Source organism: Dama dama, chromosome 29 (genome assembly GCF_033118175.1).
Source record: "Dama dama isolate Ldn47 chromosome 29, ASM3311817v1, whole genome shotgun sequence".
NCBI classification, from domain to species: domain Eukaryota; kingdom Metazoa; phylum Chordata; class Mammalia; order Artiodactyla; family Cervidae; genus Dama; species Dama dama.
Window position 1 is genome coordinate 44,087,790 of NC_083709.1, and position 23,690 is coordinate 44,111,479.

At 39.3% G+C, this 23,690-nt stretch overlaps 1 protein-coding gene across 18 annotated transcripts in view; it reads left to right on the forward strand.

Annotated features, from left to right (window-relative positions):
- Nucleotides 1-768: 768 nt before the first annotated feature.
- Nucleotides 769-23,690, forward strand: part of PTPRD (protein tyrosine phosphatase receptor type D) — a 541,446-nt gene continuing 518,524 nt past the window's right edge. For all 18 annotated transcript variants that reach the window (XM_061132759.1, XM_061132767.1, XM_061132761.1 and 15 more), the window contains exon 1: nt 769-898. The gene's annotated coding sequence lies outside the window, so the exon portion shown is untranslated. The remainder of the gene's footprint in view (nt 899-23,690) is intronic.

Here is a 23,690-nt window from a genome sequence, read left to right on the forward strand (position 1 = left end):
TTTTTTTTTCATTTAATTTCCCCACCAAACCACCTCGCCTTCGAGCGTAGCCGCCAGGCTCACGCCAGGTCCGAGGACTGGGCTGGACCGGCCGGCCCCTCTCCGGGCCCTCGACTCCGCGCGGGCCGGTCTGCCTGCACGCGTCGCCTCGCCGCCTCGCCCCCGCCTCCCCTCTCGCCCCGCTCCCCCGCCGGCCTCAGTTTCTGGTTACCTCGCGAGCGCGCTTCACTTTTTGGGGGGGGAAGAAAAGAAGGAGAGGGAGGCGTTGAGGGGGGCAGCCGAGTTGCTATTTGTGGCCAAAGAATCCTCCTTCAAAGCAGCAGCGCCGGGAAGGAGGACGCGGGAGAGGCGGGGGGAGGAGAGGCGCCGCGGCCCCGGGCCCCCCAGCCGCGAGCGGCGGAGCGTCGAGGAGCGGGAGGAGGAGGAGACACACAGCGGCGGCGGCGGCCGGAGGAGCGAGCGCGGGAGGAGCGGGAGGAGCGGGAGGAGCGGGAGGAGGAGAAGCCGCCGCGGAAGCCGCGGGCTCAGGAGGGCCGGGAGGACGGCCCGGGAGGAGGAGGAGGAGGAGGAGAAGGGGGTAGGGGTGGAGGGAGGGCGGGGGCACGCGCTCCTCTGGACGCTGGATTTCGGGGTTTTGGACTCACTCGCAGACTCTCCTCCACTTCCTCGCTCTGGACTGGGCTGGCCGCGCGAGGACCGGGCGGAGGCGGCGGCGGCCACTGGGGGTGCTCCCGCGGCAGGGGCCGCAGCCGCGCGGGATTGAGTCGGCCGCCCGGACTCCGGCGGCTGGGGCAGGCGCGGGCTGCGCGGCCGTGGCGTGGGGCGAAGGCGCTGGACGGAAGTGCTGGTGGCGACGCGAGAGGCGGAGGCGGCGGCTGCCCGGAGCCAACATGACCAGGTGAGTCCTCCGAGCTGACCCGGTCCGCCCCCCTGAGTCCTCTCGGGTCTGCGCTCGCCGGAGCCCGACTCCCGCAGCCCGCGCTCCGGGGGCCGGAGCTCCGCTCTCCCGCGTCCGCGAGCCCGGCGCCCCGGCACTGGAGCGAACAGTTTGCTCTTCTGAACCTCCTTGGGCAGAGGTCCTCCCCTGCACGGTTCGTTTCTCGCTTAAAACCTCAGACCTGGGAGAGTGGCAGTTCTAGAGAATGAGGGTGTTGGAGTCTGTGTGTTTCTGCCATCCCCGCTTTCTCCTCCTGGGGTGGGCGTAGTATTGGGGAAATGGTGGAGCGGCGGGGCAACACGACCCTACCCAGAGATTCTGCCGCTGCAATTTTTTCTTTTTTTTAAGAGGCAGTGAGTACTGTTTTAAGGAGGGCTGGTTCGGAGAGGGGCCAATTTCTTTTTCTTTCTTTCCTCTGAACTACTGGGGAGAAGGAGAAATAGCAGGAATGAAAGTCTACGCGGCTGCCAAAGAGGAGGGGGACTGTTTTGGAGACCTTTCGGTGGCAGAATCAAAGCTCGTAGTTTTGCTGTGGCGATCTGCCCTTCTTACACACTCATTCCATGGGGAAGGCAACGCCAAATTTATAATGCAAAGTCCAAGTTGTAGGAAACAATTTGAAAAGAAAACCAAGAACAAACCAAACGTTCTTTGCTTTCCTATTTATTGTAGCTTTCACATTGGCATGTAGAAAACTTGAATCGTTTATGTGTGAGGTTGATTTTCTTTTAGAAGCATTAACAAAGTAAGTCACTTTTCTTATTAAAAAAAAAAAAAAAAAAAATCTTGGACACTGTGAGCTTGGCTTTCATTAATTGGGTGCTCCAGTATTGTTCCATTCACCAAAACCTGGATGATCACAATTCATTTGTATTGTTTTCAGCTTGCTTCTCAGTACATGACTTGTCTGATGTCTCCTCTGTTTTCTAACATTCTTAGAGTGATCCCTAGACCAGCCTACACTTTGTAGGATGCCTTAAACCTCCAGGAAGATTCCTGAGGGAGCACTCCTGTATTTTCTCCTAAACTTTTCTCTCCCCCCTCCCCACCACCCTTTTTTAAATGCCCCCAGTCATAGTACCAGTGACTTAGAGCAGAGCACATACATTTTGAGCCTGTCAGAGACTTGTGACTGCTTGTGACTTGAGATAGATTCGCTGCTGGACTTCCAGAGCTTCAGACGTGGACCTTTCCTTTTGGTGTGTTCTTTGCACCCATCCTGTAGCACACATATGGGAGTTAGTCCAGCCACTGATACTTCTGACCATTTTGGCTATTCTGTTTCAAAGTGTACACACTCACCACTCAACTTGAGTAAAACCAGGGTGATCTACCGCCAAGACTTGAAATATTCTGAATTAAAGGAATATTTAAGTGATACCAACGGAAAGACTCTCATGTTGTTAATATGATGATATCCAGGACAAAGCTTAATAGATATTATACGTATTTAGAAAACATTTTGTTATATGCCACAGATGGATGTTATGTTATTAGCTTAGCAAAGAGAGAATACAGTTTCAATGCTCAATGTCCAAATTCTTGAAACAGATCTCCGAAATGGACAATAGAAGGAAAATTTTCCTACCTCCCACCTCCCATAATTATATACTATACTTTGCTTTTCAATGGAGCTAGCAATTCTGTGACAGATTTCTTATATTCACCCTCATGTTATCAGCTATTATTGTACTTTCAAAGTGTGAAATTGACAAGCTGGTCAGTTCTATGAATTCAGCTGTCAGACTGTGTCCAGTTAAAAATTGCTAAAAGCTGTAAAAATGCCTGCCTAGAATTTTCTTTTTTAAAGGAAAGGCAGCTCGGGGATGAGGATTAAGTGGTGTTATTAATTGTAGCTTTTTTTAAATAGGTACACTCTAATGTAAGTTTTATCACTGGTTTTGTTTATAAAACACTGGTTTTATTTGTTGGGAAGCACATTTATTTTAGATTTCTACTATTTTAAAAGTGGCAGTCAGTTTATCTACATTTCATTTTAAACAGTGAGCACTTTACATAGAAACAATCTGTTCTTATAGCCCTCAGTAATACTAGTATAATAGAAATAAGATTCAAAGAGGAAAAGTGTCTCTCTAATATATTTTAATGTATGAGTAATATATTACTTTTGTAATGACATGCAAAGAGATGAATGAATTAAATATTTTATTGTGGAGGTTATGTAACAAATTCTTCTTAGTGCAGTTGTAGTTGCTAAAGTAATGAAATGCAGTGCTCTATTTTAATATACATGTATTTCAGTGGATAATCATAAAAGCAAAACTGCTTAAAGTATTAAATACAGTGATTTGATTTTCCTTTTAAGATTGACATTCATTTATAGTCAGAATATCTCAAAGTCCAGAACTAAGAATTGGAATCCCCTCATTGCTGCTATTTGCTAAACCACTAGGGGCCTGTATAACTGTTCTTATATCCAGGAGATAGCCTGGTATGCCATATGCAAAGCCTTCCTAGAGAAACATTTAAAAAGAATCAGGTATGCAGTCCCCTGTGTTTTTATTTTGTCTTTTTAACCTATTAACTCATGCTCTGATGTTAGGCATAGACTTTGATTGAAGGGTTTTTCAAGAATATCGTTTAGAGCATTACACTATGGTGGTGCAAGGATGACTTTTCACAGAGTGTGTGGAACACTGGAGAGGTATTTGTGCAAATTCATATGTGATCCAAGCTCTCAGTGTATGTCAAGGATAAACAAGTAGGAACGTTAATAAGTTTTCCTTATTGGACTGATAAGGATGTTATTTGCATAATGTAAGGTTAAAAGAGAAGGAAGCAGAATTACTTTAAGGAATGTGTAGTCATAGATTGATGGTGTGATTAAACTGGCTTTGTAAGTGCTATGCAAGTTGTGTGGAAGGAGAATCTGAGGCTGTGACTACAGTTTAGTCAGCACTTGAGGGACCTGCACCGAGGATGCACCGTACATTTTTAAGTGTCAGTTTCACAAATTTGAAATCGACCAGCTGTGGCAATCTTGATAGACATTAGGCAATAAGGTCAAGTATACTTACACTGTTCTTCTGTTGATTTTCAGTTTTTCAAACTGACAAGGGTGACTATTTGTAAAAGAGCACACTGTGAGTATTTGCATATTGGATTTCCTTCAGACCAAACTTGATTTATCAAGTCATTGAACATTTCTATTTTTAAAAGGATTCTATGGGTAAATAAGAATTCATTAACACAATCATGTATTAAGAGTGCCATTTCAGGAGTGATGGATTTCTCAAGGTGATTTAGCTTTAAAAACACCCTTTCAGTGTATTTGTGGGTAGTCAGAGAGTTGAAGTACGCATATGCTCTAATTTATGATTCTGAGAGCATCAAACTTTTAGGCTCACATCTTTAAATATACATTTAACCTTTGATCATGGGTGCCCTTTTCCCAAAGTTTCTGGTCATCACGAAAATAAACTTTACCTTTAATGTAATATATTTAACTTAGCAGCCACAAAGTACACTTTTAGGATTCATTTTATAAGCATGAATATATGAAATGCTAACTAGAAAGATATAATTATTCAGTTTTCCAGAGTATTCAGAGACTATTTTTTCCCCCTTGTTTTCTTAAAGGGCCAGGAGTTTTTGATTGAAAAGGTTAGTTTGAGTAAATGAGTTTTATTTTAAGCAAGGCCTACTCAGTGTGTTTTTGCCTTATGGAGTTATTTTTCAGTTCTTAGTACTGTTTGATTTCTGGGAAAAATCTTTAAAGAAAGCTACTTACTTGTGATGGCATAAAGACAACTTGCAGCTGCAAGCAAAATCAGTGTTTAAAGAATTTTTACATTATCAATGATTTGCAAAGAGAAGAGTTGTTTTTTCCGTGAGTTACAAGATTGAGGATTCCTATGTAACACATCAACAGAAGAAACCTGAAAATGTGGAGGAAGATTACTTAGGAGGGAATTATCAGTAAATTTCATTGCAACAAACATCCCTTGTTTAAGCTTCCATAATATCACGGCACAGTGACATTTCCACCAAAGGATAGGGTTGTTTGGGAATATGTTTTCTGTATGGATAATTTCATTTGCTTCTAGTTAGTAGTTGGTAACCCTTATTAAAATGTCATGTAAGGCTTGCATTTGTTTTGACAATTTATAGTGTCCAAATTCTCCCACCCCTATTTTAAAAATAAAAAAGTGTTTCCAGCTCTCCACAGTCAAGCCCCTAAGAAAGGTAGCTAAAAGAATAAGTGGTCTGTGCTTACTGATTGTTCATTATATGGAATTGTACCCTCAGATGTAAAAGTTTACTGTTTTCTTTACGTCACAAGTCTTGGGAAGTTAAAGAGCAAACGCTTATACATTATAGAGGTCTCTGACCTAATATAACCTAAATAATAGAGTCACGACAACGGTAGAAGACTGAAACATTAATGATATAGAATTCTTGAAAGACGTAACTCACACAATTCCATTTCGGGCCTGTGCCCCTCATTTTCCCTTTAATACATCACCCATTTGCTTTTATGTAATCAGCAGTTTGCAGTTTCTTTTCTTAACATTTTTAACATATTCTTAAGACAGACATTAAGGTAATTTAAATATTGTGTCCGGTTATACTGTCAACTTGTTGGGAAGAAAGAATAACTGAAATAGCCTGCCATGTTCTGCCTCCTTCCTCTGAAACTAATACATTCGGTATCTTTCTGCTCATTATTTTCTGTTTGATGCTGACATCTTTAATAGGGTCATATCAATACTTGTCAGTTACTCTATAACTTTTTAAAAATTACAAGAAACAAAGAGCAAAATGGAACTTTTTCTTGGCTTTTCGACCTCTGCTGCCCCCTAAATCAAATCCGTATATGTCATAGGTCAGTAAATTAAATGAAAGAGATGCCAATTTAGAAAGCTAAGATGGCTGATTCTGTCTATGAGCCAGCAGATCAGGTGCACCCATACACAGACAGTGTCGAGACCACTTGAATAGTCCTTGCTTCCCACCTGCAGCAAGCAAGTTCTGCTCTCCTTTGCAAATGGCCACTCTTAGGTGGCAGGCTCCCCTCTGGCTTCTTCAGCATTTATAACGAAATATAAGAGCAAAAGCAGCTGTCTGAAGCTGGGTTTTCTCCTCGTTCTTTGAATTCACTGCCCAGAAGCAGGACTTAACTTTGACATTCAGATAACAATGTCAGGAACGTTGTGACCTTTACCATTTCGCTGTTTACCGGCTTTCACCATTGTAACTCTGTCAGTGTCATGAGATTGATTGAATTTATAAATTCTTAATTGTCTTTTTCCACAGTCCTCAAGCTATATTCTTTAATGTAGCAGTAGCTAACTAAATTGAGATTTGTGAATTGCATTTAGAAAATTGTGTTTCTCAGTATTGCTTCGGGATTAGGGGGAAGTGTGCTTTCAGATCTATGAAATGGTCATCTTTAATCATTGGGTCCCAAGTAACAAGTGACTTCTTTTTTAAGCTTCAGTAAGCGGATTCCTTTTACTAACAAAAAGGTTTATATTAATACTGATTTTATTAATAATTGAAAAACAGTTATTTAATTTTGTTTAAGCATGTAGGTGTATAGTGTATATAAATATAATGCTAAAGGTTGCAAAATCTGGACCAACTCCTTTTTTTTGACTACAGTAAAAAAAAAAAAAAAAAAACAACAAATTTGATGCAAGAAAAACTAAATTTATACCTTAGTTTTGTCACTTATTTTCTGTGGAATCTTGGCAGAAATTACATAACATTTTAGGGTCATGTTTCACCATCATAACATGGAGAAAATAGACATAGATGTGATGAAGATACAATTAGATAAGAATGTGTCTTATTTTGTATTTTAAATTAAAAAAATTCCTGGATGCAGGAGTGATGTAACGGACATGCTGTATTCTATGACGTGATTTTGTATGATAGTGTTCTGCTATCTTTATCTACTATAAATTATTGCTTCCTGATTTAAAAATGAAGACTTGGATATGAGTCGTGTACACTCTGTTGTGTACATGGTATAATTACTACAGATGCTAGAATTACCTTTTCCTGTCCACTGTTTTTGAAGTCTGTACACATCAGTATGCCATAGTATGCTGTTTATCTCAGAAAGCTTTTAAAGGAAAAGCTAGAAATGATTTTACCTACAACGTACAAAGAGAGAATTTTGCTTAAAAGTAAAAAATGTCTTAATAAATTCTTCATATTTGATGTTGAGCTAAGTCTCGAGGAAGAAATGTTTAGAAAAGCGTTTAATTAAAACACTGAACCGACAGAATTGCCTTTTTTTTTTTTGTTAATGGTGGTGCATCTTAGAAAGCTCCTTAGCTCTTTGCCCAGCGCAGCTGTCCTTCCATGAAAGATCAGGTTTCAAGAGCAATGATGGATGGTGGGTGCCTGTAGCCAGTTGTGGGGTTTGCTCTGAGGTCAAATGTATTGATGGAGGATAGGAATTTACTGCCTTCTGTCTGTCCCTAAGATCCGCCAGTACAATTTAAATTAGACTAGACACATCAAATGCTGATCCAGTGTTCCATTATAGGCCCGAAAGACATTTGTTTGCAAAGTTTAAAATATTTTTTTTCCTCCAGTCTCCTTCTACCCTAACTGGAAGGACATATCATGCATGAGCTAATGGTTTCTTACTGCACAAGTAGACCCAGCCTTCCTGCAAACGCATATTTGAACTGCTTGTACTAGGAATTTAATTAACATACTGTTAAAGGATTTTAAGAGAGAAACAAAATATGGCTACTCATTTTGACTTTTCTGATTGAAATAATTCAGTGTGTGATTTTTAGATACATGGTTTTATATCCTTATTTATAAATTCTGTTGTATATCTTAATTTAAATGGAGTAGTAGGCTAATTGGTAATAATAGTAATCTACTGGAAATGTCTTAGGTATTCTAAATTCACTTAATGGCTAACTAATGATTTTCACATTTTTCTTGGGGGAAAAAGAAGGGAGTTATAATATTTTACTAGAGGGATGCATTTTGGGGAGCATCTTCCATTGGAAATGTCTCATCGATGGAGGACCTGAGTCCCTTCTTTGATCCTCACTTTCTTCGTCAACATTGCTTTCCCTTCATTGTACGCTTTGGCCTGTGTCCCATTTCCATTTTAACTCTTATTGTTTTATCCATGGCCTTTTTCAGATCACTGTCTATACTGTCTCATGAGCTATACCTATCTACTTCTCATAGAAGCAATAATTTCTGCATAGATGACTCTGAAAATAAAGTTTATAACTTCTCTCTGGGGTTCCAGGTCTGAATATTTTTTTTTTAATTTGCTTGTTAGATAGTTGAGAAGTAGAAAGTTCTCCTTTGTCCCACATTCTGTATTTTATAAACCTAAAATATAATCTTTCATCCATACTTTTTTCTTGGTACCTCATTTTCTCTTTTCTCCTTTTCAGTTCTTCCTAAAAACTTTTGCTCTCTGAAACTCAAGGCTTTCAACTCTGCATCCTCAAGTGCTGAATTCCCAGCATCGCAGTCAAAGCCCTTTGCAGTCGAATCCCAGCTTGTGTGTCCAGCCTCTGTTCTCTGCAGAACCTCAAGAGCTCTGACCTGCTGCAGTGTGGAGCCCCTGCCCTCAGGCACCTTTTTGGTTCTACCAATGCTGTTCTTAGAATCCCCTTTCTCTTCTTGCCAGCTGTCCTAACTTGTAGCTGTTGAAATCCTCCTAATTATTCTCATTTTCTGATTCTCAAGTGCTACATGTCCTTTGCTTTGAGTTTATTTTGACTTGAGTTTAATTGAAATCATGAATGTGAAGAATAATTGTTCAGTCGAAATCTTTGATGATGCTCAAGACATTGAGATAGGTGGAAAACGAATTCCTTTTTATTTTCTTTATTTAGAAGTACAATAATAGTGATTGGTATATAAAGTTGTAATTGTGATGGTTGCTAAAATTTACTGAGCACTTACCATGTGCCAGGCATTCAGCCTAGCACTTTACTTTCACTGTTATGTTTAATGTGTAAGACAACACTAAGTCAGTCAAATGCTTTTATTATCGTCAGTTAGTCAAGAGGGGATTCCCAGGTGGCGCTGGTGGTAAAGAACCTGCCTCTCAATGCAGGAGAACTGAGAGAGGTGGGTTTGATCCCTGGGTCAGGAAGATCCCCTGGAGGAGGAAATGGCAACCCACTCCAGGATTCTTGCCTGGAAAATCCCATGGACAGAGGAGCCTGGCGGGCTACACAGTCCATGGGATCACGAAGAGCTGGATATGACTGAAGCAACTTAGCAGGCACATTGAAGAGACAGCTTGAGAGGTTAAGTATTTGCCCAAGGTTGCATAGCTAGATGTAATAAAGATGGAACTTAAAGCCAAGATTTTAAGTTATGATCCCAACTATTATCCACTCCACTCTTAAACCCTCAATATATTCTTGTGTATGATATGAATGTTTTTTTTTAAAAAACTACTTCATATATGCCAGGCACATATATACAATAACATGGTGCTTTCTTAACCAAATTCAGGAAGAATCTAAAACCTTATGTAGGTTTTCCCATTATTGTTTCTGAAGAGTCTCTGTGTTTCTTTCTCTCCTTGGGACTGAATTTTTTTTTTTTAACTTAAACTGTTTGGTTTGGACTGGTTAACTTTTTTTTTTTTTTTCTTTTTTGCCGTTGCCTTTCAGCTCTAAAATTATATTCTTTCAGGCCAGTGACACAACTTCTGAGCTCTTGGGTTAGTCCTGGAATAGAAGTGGTTAAATAAAATATTTTCACCAAGAATAGTTTTTTTAAAAATCACAAAGGCTGGCATTTTCATAGCTGCCCAACAGGTAGGGAATCAAAAGCATTTTTACAAAGAGAACTATAGATTGAGCAGAGATATCTGATGAACAGCCTCCTGTCAAAGAAATGGAATTATGCCAAGTGACTGATACATATGTGCTCTGTTTACTGGCAGCTTACCCTGCACAACTGTATCTGGGAAATTTTGCCAGTTATACTGTCTTCTAAAATATTCTTTTTGCAACTCACCTGTTAATTTCATTTTCAGTAATGGGTGCTTTTATAACATCTTTGTCATTTAACCCATCTTTATAAATGTTTAGCTTTTTTTGTGGGAGGGGCTCAGGCAACAGATAACCTATCTCTGGTTAATTATGGTCTTATAAGTAATAATACAAGACAGGATGTTGCATTTGTTTGATGATTTGGAAAATTATTTTTTTCTCTGACAACAAGACACCCTGAAGTTTTAAATCAGACGTGGTACATAAAATAAAGTTACATGAAAAATGCTTTGGTCATTTATGGTCTTACAGTATGTCACCAATTAAGAGTCTTCTTTGCCCAGGTTTCTGAAATGCCCTGGTTTCTGACATGCATGCACTGCCCTATTTAGTCATGTTTTCCTGTGGGTTAATCTATAAACATAACCTGTTAGGAGCCTGGAGCTGTGTGGACTGTGTAGTGACAGTTTGAGTACTGTGTAGTGAAGGTTCTTCCATAATTAGGCTCATAATAAATGTTTTTTGATGATAATAGTTATAAATTAAGAGTGAGAAGTTCAGTAAATATTGTTAAAAATATCCAGGTACTACTGTAAGAAATGGTTGGCTAAGTGCAATTGAACTGAATCTGAGTTGTACTTTTGCCTAGACTCACCTTGAATCTGATCTCTTTTTAAAGAAAACACTCGGAAATATACTATTTAAATCTTGATTTTAAATTTATCATTTAAAACTTGTTTTCTCTAAATAAGCTCTTGTTACTCCAGTATGCCAAAATAACTATTACCTTTCTTTCAACCAAATTATTCACTACCTTTTCATATGTTAGCTGACATCTGTTGGCAAAGCCTTCATCATCTTTTGCCTGGATTGCAACCTCTCTGTGTTTACTTGGGGTCTCAGTGTGGTTGCTTTGGTGCTCTGTAGCCAGCGTGTTCATTGAGAAATTCACATCTGATTATGTCACCCTTCTCCTTCAGATATCCTAGTGGCTCTCCCTTCTGCTCTATGTAAAGCTTGAAATACTCAACAGAAGTCACTTGGCCCTTGATGTCCTTCTCCCTTCCTTGTCTTTTGCCACTTTGCCATTCTCATCATTGTTTCTTCCGTTCCCCTTCCCCTCACCCCCAGCACACTTGCAGTCCAGCCATAGTGAAGTATTTGCTATTTGCCTGATGTGCTACTTTCACCCTTCTGTGTGTAATTCTGAGCATGCTTTCTCCCTTTCCTGGACACTCCTTTCTTCTTCCATCTTTGCCTGATTCCCCTCTTCCTTCAGGGCTTAGCTGAGCTGAAAACTCTTCCAGGAAGTCTCATCCTGACAAACCTGGATACCCTTTCTTTCAGCACTTAGAGATGCAAATGCCTTTTACATATGGCATCTTTCATAATGCATTGTAATTGCTTATTAATGGTCTGATTCATTACAAATTCCTCAAAGCCAAAGGCCAAATCCATTCCCCCATGGCATTTCTAACACCTAACCCATGGCCGCCTGACTCAGTGTCCCAGTAATATTGGCACATTGTTACTGAGGAATTTGTGAAGAAATTCATGTGCCTAGAAAAAGCAGAGGTCAATTAGCTCATAGCCAAAATCTTACAGCCCGTATGTTTAATGTTTAACTTTACCATTTATGATTATATTGTCAGTTGCTCTTAAGTAATTAATTTTATTTTACTTGAGCTAACTTCCACTTACCTAGCTCCCTACCAAACCAAGACAAAGCCAAATCTGTGTATTCTGAGTGTATCTCCTCATATGCCACTAGACAAGACAAATCTGCCTTTACATCTGGCTGTGGTAGGCATTCCCAGATGCACTTAATTCTGACACATGGTCATTATTGAACCAAAAGCCATTGCCTGGCATCATTGTAGCTCGTATTTGTTTTCTTTTTAAGGGGCCTCAATGAGGCTGCCAAATGTACAACAGGTGCCTTAGTTTTATACTTGCCAATCTGTTGTTATTCAAATGACCGCCCTAACAGAGACTAATGATATCTAATAAAATTGATCTCGGTTCTGGCAAGCCCGGCTTGGACAGGCAGGAGCAGTAGGCACCGCAGTGTGGAAATATGCTGGTGCTGAATGCTCCCGGTGAAGCAGACATTTTTCAGAAGGTGACATATGTCTGCCACGTAGGCCCCTTGTTTATGTTGAGCCATGGAAATTTTCCACAGCCCAGTATTACATGAACACTAGGATTTGCAACCTCTAATCTTATTTTAGATGGGTTCCCTGGGTGGCATGGGGACAGGACTAGCTGTGCCAGCTTATCAATGAATGTCTGTTCCATGTCTGTAAGGCACAGCCAGGCAATCTTTTTAGGCCAAGCATCTGGCTTGTATGACCGCTTGTATTTCCTGTCAGAAATTTCGCCTCACTGATTTCATAAGGCCCTGCAAAGACTTCAGTATTAACAGAGAGCTGGGAGAGGAGTATGTCAACTTGCAAACAGGAGCTGATGTTTGGACACTTGTATTTAAACAGTGTGTATGATTTTGTGGGTTTTTTCCCCCCATGCTTTATAGGAAACTGGCCTAAGGAGAGCTTTGTCACTAAAGGGAGTGACTTTTGGCAACTGGCCATCAGAAGAACTCAAAAGTTTGAGTGATAAGTGTTGGAACCAGGTTTCACAGGGATATTAAATACAATATTTTTCCTGTAAGAATCTTAGAAATCTCATTTTATACACTCTCCTGCTCTCCCATTTTTGTGTTTATTCTTTAAAGGATCGTACATTTATCTTTCCTAAAGCTGACTCATTGGAAAAGACCCTGATGCTGGGAAAGATTGAGGGCAGGAGTAGAAGGGGACGACAGAGGATGAGATGGTTGGATGGCATCACCGACTCAATGGACATGGGTTTGGGTGGACTCCGGGAGTTGGTGATGGACAGGGAGGCCTGGAGTGCTCTGGTTCATGGGGTCGCAATGAATCGGACATGACTGAGCGACTGAACTGAACCGAAATGCAAGGCACTGTGGGCATGTAAGGATGAGCCAAATGCTGCCAAGTACAATTTGCACTGACAGATAGGCAGAGATCTGAATTCTTAAGATTTTGTAAAATTAATTCGAGCATAATGTACATTTCTAATTGGAGAAAGGAATAGCTACCCACTTCAGTGTTCTTGCCTAGAGACTGGCATGGACAGAGGAACTTGGCAGGTTACAATCCTTGGGATCACAAAGAGTTAGACATGACTAACACTATGTTATCATGGGGAAAAAAGATCTACTTAAATTACCATGACAGGAATGCTTACAGGTTTCACTAAATAATACTAATAATCATTGCTAGAATAAGAGGAGATGGTTAGAACCTTGATTGCCTAACCACCCTTCACTTGGCTCCATAGTTAATTGAGCTCATCTAATTTCCTGTGACCCAGCATATAGAATAGCTCTTAGGTAAGGATTTGGCTATTATTGGACCATCTTTTTGTATTATTTATACCCATCCTACTTGAAAAAGAATTTGTGGCAGCTATTAAATCATATGCTTCATTATCCTTAATAAATCACCTTGGTACAGCAGACAATGGATTATTGTATAGATGGTTAGTTTCTATGAAAAATTAAAAAAAATATGCATCTTCTTAGCCTCCTTCTGAAGGATATTTTATTTCAAAGTATTTAAAAAATGATAGAGCCCTTTAAGGAGTGTAACAGACTACCCACGTAGTGACTATTGTTAGTACTGAGAAAAAACCAAACTAAGTAAAAGTAGTATAGAGGTGAATAAATATTTTTAAATTAGAGTTTGTAAAAAGGCCTGCTACGATTTCTGTTTGTGTTGTTTTTCACAGTAGTTTTTTATCATTTAGAAGAAAAGATGCACATAATATAGTAGGATTTTATAGTAGTAACCTTCTTGGCAACTAGAATTGAGAAAAATAATGAAATAAACAAATGGATAAAAGCTGGCATCCACAAACCTACATGAATGTGGTATCACTGATAGTCAAAAAGAGTACCTAAATGATCTTCTAGATATTTTAAAGGTAGGACTCTAGTTTTTCCTTTTGGATTTTTTAAGTACCAGAGTGACACATTACGTTTTCAAATCTTGCAATGAGAACTAAACACATTTTTGTCTGTAAAATGGACCACAGTAGCCTCTTTGTCATAAAGATAGCCATTTCTCAGAGAGTGAGTGGGAAATCTTCCAAGGGTGCTAGAAAGGATGTTAGTTTAAACTTTATGTTGAGGAGACTTCACTGTTCCAGCTAGCCCTTCCGCCGTGGTCTCTAGAACCCACGTGAATTTGTGTTTGTAGTTAATGCTGCCCCTCATATACTGCAAGAAATGGGGTTCTGGCTGATGTGTTGCTGGATCTCAGATGAAGGAAGGTTTTGCATCAGACAGCATCTGCTTTGATGAGGAACCTACTGCTTTTTCTCAAAAAAGACTCAAAGGAAGAACAAGAGACAGATCTTTATGCTATGTATTTTTTAACCATAAGAAAACAAATCTCCATCTTAATTAAAATTGCTGCTGCTGCTAAGTCACTTCAGTTGTGTGCAACCCCATAGACAGCAGCCCACCAGGCTGCCTGGTCCCTGGGATTCTCCAGGCAAGAACACTGGAGTTGGTTGCCATTTCTTTCTCTCATGTGTGAAGGTGAAAAATGAAAGTGAAGTCGCTCAGTCGTGTCCGACTCTTAGCGACCCCATGGACTGCAGCCTACCAGGCTCCTCCGTCCATGGGATTTTCCAGGCAAGAGTACTGGAGTGGGGATTCAGTCAGTTCAGTTCAGTTCAGTCACTCAGTCGTGTCCGACTCTTTGCGACCCCATGAATTGCAGCACGCCAGGCCTCCCTGTCCATCACCAACTCCCGGAGTTTACTGAAACTCATGCCCGTCGAGTTGGTGATGCCATCCAGTCATCTCATCCTCTGTCGTCCCCTTCTCCTCCTGCCCCCAAAACCTCCCAACCTCAGGGTCTTTTCCAATGAGTCAACTCTTCGCATGAGGTGGCCGATTAGGTATAAGTAAAAACTTAGTTGTAGTAGCTATTTTCAAGTGGTCAGTACCCACATGTAGGTAGGAGCTGTTGTATAGAATAGTATAGACAGACAATTCTGTTCTTGCACAAAGTTAGTTTGGACAGTACTGAGCTGCCTGATGGTTCTGAGACGTCATGTGATATTTTCAAGGTTACATATGTATTAAAGATAAGCCATTCGTATACTGAGAATACCCATTGATCTTACAAGCAAAAAATCGACTTGTCAGATGTAAGTGAAAGATACTGTGTCTCAGGAATAATCCTCAAGGGAAGTGAATTAATAGTCGATTCTGTGCTTTTTGTTTAATGACATATATGCATACTCTGATTTTTGTATTTGTCCAATGTGGAGAAATACTCTTCTATGGACGTCAAATATGGAAACAAATTGAGTTTTATCAGTTCTACTACATCACGTCTCGGGTTTCTTCAGTGAGTCCTTTCTGTTGTTTTCCAAGTGATTTTTGTCTGTCTGCAGCTATTTTTCACTGAAGGGCTGTAGGTGATCATACAATTGGCATTCAAACAGGATGCCATGAGAATGAATGGGGATGCTTTGAATGGGGCAGCTGGTGTAGATGGGGCTGTTGTCAGCAGACCCATAAATCTGACATCTTAAAGCTTCATATGCAGAGTAGCGCAAATGTGTGTATTGTTAGGTTGGCCAGGACTGATCAGGAGGGCAGCTTGAAGGAAAACCTGGGGAGGCAAAAGCATTATGGAGCCTTCTCTTGCCATCTTTCCTCCTTTCCCATCTTTCCTACTGTCCTTTTGCTTTATTCCGCATTCTGGAATTTTGTCATGGATCAGGCCAAAATCCAGTGTCACATGTAATTAATTAATGCTGACAGACACATGTTACTGCAGCCTGTTAGAAGTCACTGAAAGAAATGTGGAGGCAGATGAGGACCCCCAGACTCACCTCTGACTGTCCAGTGGGGATGAGAGGCAAGGCAGTAGAGACAGAACTAAGCCAGCGCTTTACCTGCTGCCTCCCACCTCGGCACTCGTTCCCTGCCGCTGAGGCAAGGGTTAAAGCTCCACTTCAGGTTTCTGGAGAGCTGTCTTAGAGCAGCCAGGGGAAGGAGGAGGGGTGAAAGTTGAAGGACTTTGTAACAATTCCTGGGAACAGAGCCCTGCTTGCTCCTAACTGGCTGTCTTTTGGTCAGGGAACCTGAGGTGATTGTTCCCAGATGCTTTTTTCTTCTCCTTGCTCATAGTAAGTCTCTATCACCTCCCATGGCGAGCATCACCATGTCTGGTAATTTTGTTGTTCAGTTGCTAAGTCATGTCCGGTTCTTTGCGAGCCCAAGGACGGCAGCACGCCAGGCTCCCCTGTCCACTATCTCCTGGAGTTTGCTCAAACCCATGTCCATTGGGTCGGTGATGCCCTCCAACCATTCCATCCTCTGTCGCCTCCTTGTCCTCTTGCCTTCAGTCTTTTCCAGCATCAGGGTCTTTTCCGATCAGTTGGCTGTTCGCATCAGGTGGACAAAATAATGGAGCTTCAGCTTCAGCATCAGTCCTTCCAATGAATATTCAGGGTTGATTTCCTTATGATTGACTAGTTTGATCTCCTTGCAGTCTAAGAGTCGCTATAATTTTAGTTGCTGCATTTGTCTTTTTCAGGTAGCCTTTTTATATTTTTTGTTTTGGTTTTTGAATTGCAAAATGTCGACTATAACTATAGCCATATCAAGGAATTGTTTTGTTTTCAGTATGCTTTGGAAAGTATGTAGCAGCAACTAGGTGTAGTTTTTTTGTTTGAGTCTTAATTAGTTCTGAGACTCCCCATGTACCTCCAGTTTTAATAATCGAAATGAACAAAAACAGGTTTCTGAGGGATGAGAATTTTTAAAGACAATTGATTAAGAATACAATCAACTGTGTATTAGGTGATGCTTGTAGCTTTGAGAAAGCTGTGAAGAGGCAGGGAATTGCACACACAAAATGCTGAGGGTGTTCTGGTGTTGGTTCAGAACCACGGACTGAGGCTGCCACCACTCTCCCCAGAAAATTTGTCCATTAAAAAAAATAAAGCTTGTTTCTATTTCTAGCAGATTTATTATTATTATTATTTTAAATTTTCTTAGCAGAGAGGGTTCCTGGCAAGGATGGAAATGTTTCTGCTTCATGCATCCTCAGCCCCCATAACAAAATGGGAAAGTGCAGGGGCTCCAAGCACTCCGAGCCAATTAATCCACTGGAGCCTGGGGACATTCACCTCTTGCAGTGTCTCATTTTTCAAGTCTTGGCTTTTTATTGTGATTATCCAGACTGTCTCCATCAGTAACTGAGGTGAAAATCAGGGTCCTCTTATAATTACAGATCTAAATCTTGATGATCACAGGAATATTAGGATTGGGTAGAAGCTGTATAAAACAGCCACATGTTCTCACCCCAGAGAGATTTAATATTCCAAATCCTCAGCCCCACCACGTGGCAATTGTGGGACACAGAGCTCTAGGTAATAACGTAGAACTTAAATTTGTCACTACAGAAAGGATCGTAAGACCTCTGAGTTCAGGTGACGTGATGGGAGTCGCTTGTTCATGTTGTTGCGTGTGCCATAGGAGATACAATATTGGTCCGATATGGTACTGGAGATAATTGATGTACTTGGTGCCAAAGAGTTGCTAAGTCTGTTAAAGGGCCAATTTATCATTTTCAGTTGTTTAATTATCTGAAAAAAATTAAAGATGGGCATGATTAGGTTTCAGAAATGTGTAGTTTATGTTTTAGTATTTTGAATGTATGCAATTATAGCCTTACTGAATTAAATACTGAGCTCCAATGATCGCTCACACTCAGAGTAGAGGACAGAAAAGCCCAGAAATATGGAACTTTCTACTTGGGTATGTTTGACAAATAGCAGAGTAAGAAAAGTCTTTCTTACTTTTTTATTGGGTTACAGTGAAGCGATTTGAAAGAGAACATGAACCCAAAGTAGTTTTTCTAATATTTTACTCTAATACAGTGGTCAAGTGGTATTGTTTACACATTTCTATATGCTGACTTTTATTTATCTATTTTAAAGTCATAACAGTAGTATAAACCTCATTATAGGAAAGTTAGACGTGAACTAAAAAAAGTAATAATCCCATCACTTGAAAACAACCCACTGTTCTGACTTGAGAAAAATTTCTAGACCTTTATACTGTATGGTGAGCTCGTTTTTCAGCACTTTGTCAGTTATCATTTTAGCATAAATAAATATATATTTTCATCTTGCCTCATCATGATTGTCATCTTTAATGGCTACCCAATAATTGGTTGACTGGATTTATCTATTTTCCTGTCAGTAGCCATTGTTTTTTTCCCCCCTTTTCTTCACTATTCCAAATTCAACGTTCTGAGGAACATTTTAATCAGGATAGGTTTTTCTGTATTTTGCATTATTTCTTTTAGTACTGACACATAGAAGTGGTATCCCTAGGTCAAAGAAGATGAACATTTTTATGTCTTTTGAAACATTTCACCAGGTTATGTTCCAGAAGGGATGGGTGTGCTAATAATGCCACCAGTCATCACTGAGGATGCCAGTTTCTTTCCTCCGGTTGATCAGTTTAAAAATTTTCATCTAGATTTTGTTGATTTAATAAGCAAAACATTGCTTCATTATTGTTTTAATATGAATTTCTTTAATTATGGAAGTGATGCTTTCTCCCTAATGTTTGCAAGTAATTATTCCTGTTATGTGAGGTATCTGTACATTTTCTTTGCCTAAAGATTTTTGTTCATTAGTTCACATTCTTTATGTATTAGGCATATTAACTCTTTGTCATGTTTGTAACAAGTGTGTCTTGAGCATGTTTATTGATCTTATTTTAATAACTGATTTACATATAGAATTTTATTTCTAATGTTATATAGTCAAAATAGTTGATCTTTTTCTGTGTTGTTATTCCTTGTACAAGAAGTGTACTTCTTGTACAGAAGTGGAGACTTTTCTCTCTTCCTGAGATTTTCGTCTTGTTTTTCTGGTGTTTTATTCTGCTTGTTACTACTTGGTATCTGTTCTTTAATTCAGTGATTTTCTATATAAGTGGTAAAGTACTTGAAAGTATTAAATAACTATTATTTGCATAATCATGTTTATTTCCAGCACACAAACCAAATACTGCTTTGCTGAAAAAAAAGTATAAGTAGAGCATGTTATAAATTTCCAATGTAGAGTTATATGTGTACAGATTTTTTTAAAAGATGTCAAGTTAAATGGCCAGTTTTTAATCAGTGTTTTCTGTCGCTATATATAAATAGTATTTTTTTAGTTTCGAGCAATTTATTAGAAAAAAGTGTTATGCTCAGTAAAAAGATCTGCATGAGTTAATTTTGAGTTGAATTTGAAAAGGTTCTTATTAGTTGATTTTAAAAGTGAGACATTTCCAAGTAGCTCATAGTATCTGACTGTTTTCAAAGGGAGGAATGTAGTTTAATAATCTTACCTTCAAATCATCTGTAAGGGTCAAGTAGTTGTAATATAGGGCAAGATTTTAAATAGATTATAAAAAATTGCCAGTTACTTATCCTCAAACTAAACAGTCCTTCCTTTCTCAGTTTATTTGCAATGTTCCTTAAAATAGTCTGAAACCATTGTATATTTCAAGCCTTATCTCTGGTTTGCTCATTCAGTTTTATTTTTCTGTAGGTCCGTAACTGAGTCAGTTATAATATTCCTTCAATTACTGTGGGTTTTTCCTGCTATTATGGTTGGTTGGACTGAACCCTTCCCCCTTGTGTTTGTCTTACAGATTATTCTTTGATATTTCTCTGATTTATTTTTACAGTGAACTTTAATTGACCCTAAAATTTTGAGTTAAAAACCAAGAAGCCTTAAATTAGATTTTGACATAATATCATGCAAATTACTTATGTTCTGAGACATGGACATATTATATATACACACACATATATTTATATACATGCATGTGTGTATATGTATAATATGTAATTTAATTGTAGTCAAATGCTTAACTATAGTTTGAAATTTCTCATTTCTCTTTACAACTTCACAATAAAATAAGAAAGCAAATTAATAAAACTACTTTTGGTTTAAATGGCACTGTCTTGTTTTATTTTAAAGTTAGATACTGGATAATCGTCTACCTAGAAAATTCCTATTTGACTTCAAATTCAGTTTTCATGATTTCAAAAATCTTGTTTAAGTTTTTTTTACAGTTAGAAGAAAAACAGCATATTAAAGTTCTGAACTTAGGACCTAAAATTATTTTAAGAATTGTATATATAAGATGAGAATTTGAAAGTTAATTTCTGTATTTTTATAAGGCGCTGTTTTGATTATATCTGTGTTACATATTGGGCTTCCCAGATGGTTCTAGTGGTAAAGAACCCGCCTGCCAGTGTAAGGGATGTAAGAGACGTGGGTTTGATCCCTGGGTCGGGAAGATCCCCTGGAGGGGAAGGTATGGCAACCCATTCCAGTATTCTTGCCTCCTGGAGAATCTCATGGACAAGGAGCCTGGTGGGCTACAGTGTATCAGATCACACAGAGTTAGACAGGACTGAAGCAACTTAGCACACGTGCATGTGGTACATATCAGTTGTTCTGTAGATGTCCTCACATTAAGGACCTTTTTATTTTTAACCAAAAAAACACCAGTTCATGAGGAGTATGGGTTTTTAGTGATTAACCAGTAACTCTGGTCTTTTAGAGATGTGCCAAGGGCTCCCTTTCTTTGTGAAATAGAGCATATCTTGTAGTTTGCTTTGTCAGTATCCTATTAAACTATCAAAACATTCAAGTTCTGCATTTTGAGCAGTATTTACGCCTGAATTAATTCACAAGTTTCAAGGTCACTAACTTTGATTATATTTATTTTTATTTACCAATTTAGCCATCTCTTAATGTACATCATAGAACATGTAGCAGCCCGTAAAACTCCAAACTCTAGCAAATGAAGAATGGCATTTGAACAATGTTGCTTTGAAATTTATCTTTGTATTAAGTAGATAACTACTTATTGAGTTCCTACTGTGTCCCAGACATGGATCTAGGCACTGTAGATACAGCAGGCATCAACAAAGATGAGATTATTTTCTTAGGGAGCTTTCATTCCAGTAGGGAGATAATCAATCGCAATAAACAGACAAGAGTGTGTAAAATAAATGAGATAGTGATTAAGTGCTATGAAGAAAACAGCTTGGAAGAGATATGAATGACTGTGTGTGGGGTGAGGTGGAAACAGGGCTGTTTTAATGAAGGTGGGTATCTGAGAAGGTGACTTTCTGGGAAAGAAGGTAGGCAGAGAGACTAGGGAATGCAGTATCCTGAGACAGGCCTTTGCTGGGATGGCATTCCTCAGCTGTTTTGGGAAGCAAATTTTATTCTTAGATCTATTTATGGAGGCTACCATTCTGGACTTATCCCATTCCCTGTGGCCCCAGACCTCCAATGAAGCGCTAGGTCCTTCTTTGCTCTCCGATTTCACCCCTGCTCCAGCTGGTGCCAAGATCCTGGGTCATGTCTATTTGCACAGAAGGGCGAAGGCCATCCATTCCCCCCACCCACCCCACACTCCAGCTCTGCTTTGCTGACTCTGGGTCTGCAGCACTGGCCCTCGATTGAATATTTGCCTAGACCACTGCCTTTTCTGATTAACTCACTTTAACCTGTGGGGTCCTTTCAAAACCTAGATTGTATATACTTGGCCCTTTCCTTGGCTCATTGTGTCTTCTCTACATGAACTGGAGTTTAAATCCCTGCTGTGTAATAAATAGCCTCTTTGGTCCCCTGTTTCCTTATCTCTAAAGTAGGAAAGACAGGAGCATCTGCTTCCCTCCTAGTATTGCTGTGAACATTAAATGAGATAATGCATTTAACCAAGTGTGCTCTGACACATGGAGTTTTCAGTAAATAGAGCCATTTTTATTAGTATTGATGCTACAATTGTTATTACTGTTGCTGCCTTTGCCCTCTGTATAAAAACTTTAGAAATTAGATGTACAAGCAGTTATTAATAACCTTATTTCTGAAACAAATGAGAACAAATTATAAAAGGTGGTGAGATGTTTAACAAAAATACTTTGCCAAATTACTGAATTTCTTACATGATTCGGGATATAAAAATTATATCCTGTCATAGTGTTAGTTGCTCATTCGTTTCTGACTCTTTGCGACCCCATGGACTGTGGCCCTCCAGGTTTCTCTGTCCATGGGATTCTCCAGGCAAGAATACTGGAGTGGATTGCCATTCCATTCTTCAGAGGATCTTTGTGACCCAAAGATCGAACCCAGGTCTCCTGCATTGCAAGCAGATTCTTTACCGTCTGAGCTATAGGGAAGATCCTATCCTGTCATGTGAATTACGAAATTTCAAATTTATATGATATGTAAAATATATACAGAATTATTTTCCACTCAACTTTATAGTATTATGAACAACTATATTGTATGAATTATACCTCCCGATTATCCATCCAATAAATGGCATCCATCAATCATCTAGTAAATGGCAGTCTTGTGACATCCTGAAACTTAAAAAAAAATTTTTCCCTAAATATCTGTGATCAGTTGATACACAACATTGTTTAAATTTAAGAGGTATGACTTATTAGTTTGAGAAATTAACCTGATAACCATTAGCTAACCCCATCCTAGTGAAAGTGAAGTCGTTCAGTCGTGTCTGACTCTTTGCGACCCCATGGACTGTAGCCTACCTTGCTTCTTCATCCATGGGATTTTCCAGGCAAGAGTATTGGAGTTGGTTGCCATTTCCTTCTCCAACCCTTCCATCCTATCACCTAATTACTGTTTCTTTATTGTGGTAAGAGCCTTTAAGATCTGCTTTCTTAGAAATATTGAAATATATGATGCAGTATTATTAGCTATAATTGCTATGCTTATGGGTTTTCCTGGAGGCTCAGATGGTAGAGAATCTGTTTGCAGTGCAGGAGACCCAGGTTTGATCCCTGGGTCAGAAAGATCCACTGGAGAAGGGAGTGGATACCTACTCTAGCATTCTTGCCTAGAGAATTCCATGGACAGAGGAGCCTGGCAGGCTACAATCTATGGGGTTGCAAAGAGTTGAACACAGCTGAGCAGCTAACACTTTCACTTTCACCATGCTTATTCTCTGAAATTTTTTACAAATTTAGAGAATCTAGAGGATAATGAGAATTCTTATGTAAGACCTACTAAGGTGATAAATGAATAAATTGAAATACATTTATACTTACTGGACCCAATTCTGTCTCCATCTTTGTGCCTGTCACTTAGTGTATATAAGGCTTGTAGATCATCACAAGTAGCTATGCTCAGACATTCTGCAAAATTTCAAAGGTCACGTGTTCAAATCCATGATAATCACCTCGTGGGAGTACCATCCAATAAGATTAATTTTTTAGTGAAGTCTTCTCAGGTAGTAAGTCAAAAGAGCAAAGCTGTAAACATCCTATCTTAACCTTTAAACCTTGATTGTTATTATTTTTCCTTTTCACCGTTAGCTGTGTGGCTGTGGCCTCTAGATGAATTGGATATGTTACCGCTGTTAAGATTTTTAGGGCCCACAGAGATTATATCAGGTCAGTTGTTCTACTGATTGTTTTTTTCTTGTGCAAAGTAAGAATAGGAAAGAAAATGTCTTTTTGTTATGTAGCTCTCTGTATAATGAACAGTGTCTATTAAATTTATGAGAGTACTAATATGAGGTGAAGGGTTGCATTTCTTTTCATTTAAGATATTATTTTCTGTTCTTTGTAGGGTATATGTAGTTATTCAGTTCATGGAAAAAAAATGAAGCCTCAGGCAACCTG